Here is a 9,112-nt window from a genome sequence, read left to right as displayed (position 1 = left end):
GATATGTTTATTTAATTGTTATCAGATTTTGGAATTTTTAAATTCAAAAAATATCATAAAATATTGTAAACTCTTTTTTAAGTCCTCCGTAAGAGTTCTCACTCTTTTTACTCCCCTTAGTGATACACAAACAACTTTTATAGTAATACTATTAGATATCGTTAAGTTTTCCTATAACATAGCAAGACGGCCTTAAAACTTATTAAATTGATTGAATAATTGGAGCAACGAACACTAGGAGCTCTTTGTTACTTTGAAATATTAACATATCGACTTTAGTCAAAGAGACTACTATATTAATTCCGTCCCCACTTGGATCATCCAAGAATAGGAAGTGGTTCTTCATTTAATTTCTCTCTAGGATCACCCATACGGGCCTACCCCATCCAAAATCGATCGTATATAAACCAAAATTATCTGGTGCAAGAATAATGATACGATACACACTTGGTAGTATCAAAAACACTCTAAAAACAGTCCACAAGATGAGGTAAACCGAGAGCAACACAAACACAAAGCTTGGGTCCAACAACAACAACAAGGTGTAACTGACACCAAAAACACTAACAACAACAAGCGATAAACCACAATATGGTAAGAAGAACAACAGTAGGATAACAACAATCCAACGATTACAAGATTACAAGAACAACAAGAACTAACGGTTTCCCTAGATAACACTAACTAAGACATGAAATATAGAGATAGATAGTGAGACATACACTACAATAAGACCAAAGAACCCAAAGATATATTAAATGTAAGGACCCCTAAGACTTACAATAGCAACACCACACTCTTACGAAGACATGAGAGGGATTCCACCGTTCAAGCACCATCGTTTCCAAGCAATACACATTCACAAGTGAATCCGCACTTGCTCATGTCCTAGTTTCGGCCTAGGGAGGCTCTCTCTCAAGAGAAGTGTTCTTTCATCAATATTCAATAACTAATGAGAAGGGAGGCTCTCTCTCAAGAGAAGTGTTGTTTCATCAATATTCAATAATTAATGAGCTAAAACCCTAACATGTTCTATTTATAGACTTATTACAATAAGAGACAAAATGACAAAAGTGCCCCTTAGTGTTAAATGAACAAACTGGAGCCCATGGAGTGCAATAGAGGGGCGAATTTGGAGCCCTTTTCACACTTCAACTCGTACACTCCATAGGTTGCATTCAAAATACTCAAAAGCGTCCATCTTCATGATCGTGCTTGTATCATCCTCTCCATCTTGAGAGGAATTTTACCTCAAATTCATGGCACAAACCAAATGAAAATGGCTCCCAAAACAGGCCACAAAATAAGAAGAAACTGAGAACATAACAACTTCAAGTCTCGGCCAACATCTTCATTTTGTACCTCAGGTTTCTCTCCATCTTGAGATTTTCCTTCAATCGTATTTGGCTCAATTGAGTTTTACCCCCGAAAAAGATAGCACTAGGAACGTTGTTATTCATTGTGGCCAAGAAGTTACCTACAAAACACAAACAAATTAGGTGTACAAGAAAAGTCCTCAAGCTCTCTCTTTATTTCTTTGCCTATCGGATTTCTCACACTTTAATCTCACAAGTGTTGTAAGCTTGCTTGTATTCCGTGAGGTGTTGAGAGGTGAACCAAACGTTTACAATGACTCCAAAGAATTAAGAGAACACATAGATGTAAATACGAAGGAATGGTTCACAACCAACTCACAATCTAGTAAATGGTTACTAGCTTGTAAGTTAGTCTTGGAATCAACAAATGAAACTAACTAACAAGAAAATGAAACTATGAAATAAAAATTTTGAGCCAAAATTGTTGTGTGAACAGTAAAATGATGATGTGGAAGCCATGTACTGGTTGCGGTTTCTACAATTTTATTTTCCAAAATCCAAGTCGTAACCCATTTTTAATTTGGATTGGTGGAATTTATTTTAAGGAGGGAATAATAAGTTTTGAAAGCTTTTTCATGTTTCAAATTTCAAGACTTGACTTTTGTAATACTTCTCCTTAAAACATGGGCCCTTATCTCATGTAAAGTGGTTGGAAGTGGGTTGTAATGTCTTGAGTGTGTAGGAAAAGTCTTTGAGTTACAAGTACTACACCTTGAAACTTATATCTATGTCTTGCAAGACTAACACAATACACACTCTTTTCTTCAACTTCTAAGATCAACAACCACTTTTTCTTCAACAATATATGGAGATGGTGAAGAACACCAAGAACACAAACTTTGAGATTTGAAGTTCTAAGGTTCAAGTTGGACCCCCACCCCCCCCACCCCCCCCTCAAATAGCAACAACACCTTTTCAAGCTTAAAATTCACAACACAATACCCACAATACACGTTCAAAACTTGAACCAACAACAACAATTGGCCACACTTTGGATTCATAATAACAGCATCCACTTTTAAAGTTCAAACTTAGATTTAGAATCCTTTAGTGTTAGGGATGAAGAAGCTAACACTACCAACAACATAACACACAAAAAGGAATCTTAGATCTAAGTTTACAAGACACAAATCTCGGTCAAGACACAATTTCGGCCAAGACAATAAAAATGGACAAATTTGTTTCTTTTTGAAATTTTTAGTTTTTAACATTTTTTTTTTTTTGAATTTTCAAGCAAGCAAGCCCAAGATTGATCTTGCATGTGGGAACACAGTCAAGCCATGCTTTGATACTGAATGATATGATACACACTTGGTACGTATCAAAAACACTCTAAAAATAGTCCACAAGAAGAGGAAAGCCGAGAGCAACACAAACATAAATCTTGGGTCCAACAACAACAAGAAACAAGGTGTAACTGACACCAAAAACACTAACAACAACAAGAGATAAACCGCAATATGATAAGAAGAACAACAATAGGATAACAACAAGAACAACAAGAACTAACAGTTTCCCTAGATAACACTAACTAAGACATAAAGTGTAGAGATAGATAGTGACACATATACTACAATAAGACCCAAGAACCCAAAAATATATTAAATCTAAGGACCCCTAAGACTTACAATAGCAACACCACACTTTTACAAAGACACGAGAGGGATTCCATCTCTCAAGAACCATTTTTTCCAAGCAACACACATTCACAAGTGAATCCACACTTGCTCATGTCCTAGTTTTGGCCTAGGGAGGCGCTCTCTCAAGAAAAGTGTTCTTTCATCAATATTCAATAACTAATGAGCTAAACCCCTAACATGTTCTATTTATAGGCTTATTACAATAAGAGACAAAATGACAAAAGTGCCCTTTAGTGTTAAATGAACAAAATGGATCCCATGGAGTGCAATAGAGGGACGACTTTGGAGCCATTTTCACACTTCAACTCATACACTCCATAGGTTGCATTCAAAGTACTCAAAAGCGTCCATCTTCATGATCGTGCTTGTATCATCCTCACCATCTTGAGAGAAATTTGACCTCAAATTCACGGTACAAACCAAATAAAAATGGCTCCCAAAATAGTCCACAAAATAAGAAGAAATCGAGAACATAATAACTTTAAGTATCAGCCAACATCTTCATTTTACACCTCGGCTTTCACTCTATCTTGAGATTTTCCTTAAATCTTATTCGGATCAATTGAGTTTCATCCCCAGCTAAGATAGCACTAGGAACGTTGTTATTCATTGTAGCCAAGAAGTTACCTACAAAACACAAATAAATTAGTTGTACAAGAAAGGTCCTCACACTCTCACTTTATTTCTTTGCCTCTCGAATTCCTCACACTTTAATCTCACAAGTGTTATAAGCTTGTTTCTACTCCGCGAAGTGTTATAAGCTTGTTTGTACTCCGTGAAGTGTTGAGAGGTGAACCAAATGTTTACAACGACTCCAAAGAATTAAGAGAACACATAAGGACGTAAACACGAAGCAACGGTTCACAACCAACTCGTAATCTAGTAAATGGTCACTAGCTTGTAGTTAGTGTTGGAATCAACAAACGAAACTAACTAACAAGAAAATGAAACTATGAAATCAAAAATTTGAGCCAAAGTTATTGTGTGAACAGTAAAATGATGATGTGGCAGCCACGTACTGGTTGCGGTTTCTACAATTTTATTTTCCAAAATTCAAGTCGTAACCCATTTTTAATTTGGATTGGTGGAATTTATTTTAAGTAGGGAATAATAAATCTTGAAAGCTTTTTAAAGTTTCAAATTTCAAAACTTGACTTTTGTAATACTTTTCCTTAAAACATGGGCTCTTGTCTCATGTAAAGTGGTTGGAAGTGGGTTGTAAAGTCCTGAGTGTAGAAAAAGTCTTTGAGTTACAAGTACAAACTTGGATCTATGTCTTTCAAGACTAACACAATACACACTCTTTTTCTTCTACTTCTAAGATCAACAAACACTTTTTCTTCAACAATATATGGAGATGGTGAAGAACACCAAGAACACCAAGAACACAAACTTTGAGTCTTGAAGTTCTAAGGTTCAAGTTGGACCCCCCAAACAACAAAAACACCTTTTCAAGCTTAAAATTCACAATACAATACCCATAATACTTGTTCAAAACTTGAACCAACAACAACAATACCAACAACAATCAGCAACACTTTGGATTCACAACAGCAACATCCATTTTTAAAGCTCAAACTTAGATTTAGAATCCTTTAGTGTTAGGGATGAAGAAGCTAAAACTATCAACAAAATAACACACAAAAAGGAGTCTTAGATCTAAGTTTAAAAGACACAAATCTCGGCCAAGACACAATTTCTGCCAAGACAACAAAAATGGACAGATTTGTTTCTTTTGGGAATTTCAGTTTTTAACACTTTTTTTTTTGAATTTTCAAGCAAGCAAGCCCAAGATTGATTTGTGGGAACAAAATCAAGACATGATTTGATACCAAATGATACGATACAAACTTGGTACGTATAAAAAACACTCTAAAAACAGTCCACAAGAAGAGGAAAACCGAGAGCAACACAAACATAAATCTTAGGTCCAACAACAATAAGAAACAAGGTGTAACTGACACCAAAAACTCTAACTACAACAAGAGATAAACCACAATATGATAATAAAAACAACAATAGGATAAAAACAATCCAACGATTACAAGATTACAAGAACAACAAGAACTAACGGTTTCCCTAGATAACACTAACTAAGACATGAAATGTAGAGATAGATAGTGAGACATACACTACAATAAGACCCAAGAACCCAAAGATATATTAAATCTAAGGACCCCTAAGACTTACAATAGCAACACCGCACTCTTACAAAGACACGAGAGGGATTCCACCGCTCAAGCACCATTGTTTCTAAGCAATACACATTCACAAGTGAATCCACACTTGCTCATGTCCTAGTTTCGGCCTAGGGAGGCTCTCTCTCAAGAGAAGTGTTGTTTCATCAATATTCAATAACTAATGAGCTAAAACCCTAACATGTTCTATTTATAGACTTATTACAATAAGAGACAAAATGACAAAAGTTCCCCTTAGTGTTAAATGAACAAAATGGAGCCCATGGAGTGTAATAGATGGGCGACTTTGGAGCCATTTTCACACTTTAACTCGTACACTCCATAGGTTGCATTCAAAATACTCAAAAGCATCCATATTCATGATCTTGATTTTATCAAATAAGCATCAAATATACCTTGCTTCATTATGTCTACCCCCTGTTTAAGTATTTTAAGTGCATGTGTGGTTAGCTGATTTGTACTCTTATCTTTCAACTAGTCTCGAAGGTGTTGTTTAGCCTTTTGCAGTTCAGCAACGTAGTTGGGTAGTGTTATCTTATCTTCTGTCATTGTTATTGAACCAAAGAGACAAAAGGTATTTCTCATTGTGTTGAGTAGAATTGGTGGGCATATATTCATTATATGGCTCAATACAATTGGTTTAAACACGCCCGATTTCTCCATTGACACAACCACTCCACATTTATGGAGAAGTGCAGTGGCAACTTCAATGCGAGTTGGATTCTGCACTCCTGAATTTGTTGCAACGACATCCATTAATCTTCGCAAACTAGAGGATGAGAAATTGTACATTCTTGACACATGTCGTTGTGGTTCAGGCACACCATTAGGTATAGCTGGAGCATCATCCATTAGTGGAAAGAAAGAAGATGCATTAAACTGAGGAGATGGTTTGAAATCCACCTGTCGAGCTATATCAGCCCAATCATTAAGGAATCTTGAGAAACTATATCCATCAGCAATCTTGTGTGAAAGGCATGCACTGACTACTATTCCACCACAATCGAAATAGCTTAATTGAACCACTAGTGGACTTCGGTTCAAGGTACTACCCCAAGGAAAATATTGTGGGAAGACTACATCTACAACATAATTATTAGGGTGGTTGAGAATTTGGGACATTGAACAACTGATTCGGACATGTAAATACTCAACACCTATGTCGTTGCAATCGAGATAGCTATTATTATCCTTGAATTGTCCCGCGAAGGGATAGTAAGAGGATAATACTTTTGAAAGGGAACTTCAAGAATGTGTGATATTTGGTTTATGTCATAATTTTTAGGTATAGAGTAAAAGGAGGAAATTGGGATATAGTGAGGAATATTTGTGTAATCCGTCAAAGTGAGATTGAGATGTCTAAGTGGAGGAGGACTGGGGGAGGAAGGCCTAATTATCTTTCTATACACAATTGTTGTTGCTGCCATTTTCAATTTAGCTCTCAAATATGAATATTTTGCAATTCCATATTCACACTTATATAGGGTAGCAAAAATACTCCCTCCATTTAATTTTTACTTGTTTTTACTAAAAATAGAAATCTAACAGTACTTGTTTAGATTGAAAAACAATGGATGATTACTTATTCTCCAAATTATTTTTAAATACATAATACTAAATATCAATTAATAGGTATAGTAGTAAAAATAGTCATGTCAATTATTATTTTCTTAATGGGTGTAACAAGTCGATCTGTGACAAGTGAAAGTGAACGGGAGGAGTACTATTCATTATGCAAAATGTTTTTCGAAATGTGAAATTTATTATATTCAAAGATTGATATGGTAAAATTACTTATATTATTTATTAATCTTGAGTTGTGCGTCAATTCAAATCACTACTAACAAAAGGGGGAAAACCGACCACAAGTGGTCGGTTTTCCCCAAAAACCGTCCACAAAACCGATCAAAATGTGTGATCGGTAAAGTTGTGGTAGTTTTTTAAAAACTGACCACAAGTGGTCGCTTTTTTTAAAAAAATATATATATTTTAAAAAATCATTATTATTTTATTAAAATTAGAAAAAATAATTGAAGGGAAAAAAATAGTGGTCAATTTTTATTAAATTAATTAATTCATTTATTTGAAAACCGACCACTTGTGGTAGGTTTTATAATAAATTAAATAATTAATTTATTATAAAATCAACCACTCGTGGTAGGTTTTCTGCAAAAAAATTCAAAAAATCGACCACTTGTGGTTGATTTTTCTGGAATTTTTTTAATAAAATAAAAATCAAAACTCAAATCCACCATGAAACAACAACAATGCAATATAGTAGTATCTAATCAAATACAACAACAATAACAACCAAAAATCAATTGTAAATACTTTCAGAAGTGTGCAAGACATACAAAATGTCCAACAAAAGTGAGTATGAAAATACTACAACAATAGTTTCATACAAAAAAGTGTCTAAATTCAAAGTACAACACATGCCAAAATAAAAAAACTAAAATTCATCACCATCGAATTCGTCCTCGTCTTTCATATCATCATCCGTGCTGAAATCATCCAGGGGGCCTAGATCCTTTGCAGCCCGAATTTCATCACCAGGACACGGAGGAATAACCCCCGCAGTCCTAATGAAAGAGCTCATCTGCTGCTACAGCTTCTTGAATTGTGATGTTGTTGCCTTCTCTGTCTTCTTTTGCCTCTCTCTCTGTTCAGCAAGCTCTTCAGTGAGTTAAGAAATAGTATTTTGTAGTCTTTCAATTGTTTCTCTATCAACTGAAGAAGGGCTGGATGAACACCTAACATTATTGGCAAAAAAGTTTTTGTGGTATCCGACCATATGACCTCTATTTGCAGGACCCACAACTTTTGTCTATAACTCCTCCTCTACATGTTGGGGTATTGGGTCACCCTGACTTTCAGGAGGCTGAATACTACGATACGCACCAACAAAACGCATATATTAGTCCTATATTCAAAGTAAAGTTAATACTAAAAGTCAAAAAATATTAAAGTAGTTATAATTGAATAATATCAACTTTAAGAAAAAGATTCATAAATTCAAAATTTGTTTCTTACATGGACAACTTTTGCATGAGCTTCAACCTAGACATCTTCATCAGTCGGGTTCTTTTTTTCATCACATGAGTTTCCTCGTATAGCTCATAATTTGGTATTTCCCTACCCTTTACTTTTTTCTGCATATGAAAAAATTATCAATGTTCAAATAATAAAAGAAATTAAATAAAAACAAACAATTAAAATTGTACAAGTTACATACCATTTTTTCGTCACAGTAAGAGTACTTCTGGCACCCACTGTATGTACGGAGCCACCCTTGGATGATGCCGGACTTTCTTTCCTTTTTCACTCAACAATTGTTATTCTGCACTATTCCAATTGTGAAGATACAATTGCCATGCGGGTTCAGGAATCCACTTAGGTTTTACCAATTTTTTTCAGGCATAATCCAAGAGATTGTTAAATCTAGCTCTACATCTTATGAAAAAGTTCTTCTTTATAATAAATGTATTTGCATCATCCCACCAGTAAAATTTCTACAACAAAAATATAATATTCAATCTTTGTTCTAACAAAGTGTTAATAAGTAGTCGATAAGTTAAATCCTTACCTTAAATTCTTTAAACATTCTTTCCCTATCAAGTTCTGGAACCTTTTGCTAGCTGTTCCAGTAGCTGTTGAAGTACCGAGTAATGCATATTCGCGCCTTTTGTCCAACTCCACCATCCGACCTAAACCTACCACAAAATATCAAATAGTAATTTCATAGAGCATAATAATATAGTAATGAAAAAATAAGTAACGTTATTATATTGAGAAATCTTACCTTCTCACAACTGAAACAAGATAAATCCTTCTAGAATCATCTCTGTCTCCTGGTTGTCTAGTAAGTGATGGTGCATGCACTGGCATGGGCGGATCT

The 9,112-nt window shown here is 34.9% G+C and overlaps 1 pseudogene; it reads right to left on the bottom strand.

The window, feature by feature from the left end:
* Positions 1-202: 202 nt before the first annotated feature.
* Positions 203-6,641, bottom strand: LOC107846151 (annotated as a pseudogene).
* Positions 6,642-9,112: the final 2,471 nt, after the last annotated feature.

This window comes from Capsicum annuum, unplaced genomic scaffold, assembly GCF_002878395.1.
Source record: "Capsicum annuum cultivar UCD-10X-F1 unplaced genomic scaffold, UCD10Xv1.1 ctg5084, whole genome shotgun sequence".
Taxonomy (NCBI): Eukaryota; Viridiplantae; Streptophyta; class Magnoliopsida; order Solanales; family Solanaceae; genus Capsicum; species Capsicum annuum.
This window is presented reverse-complemented; position numbering and strand designations above follow the sequence as displayed.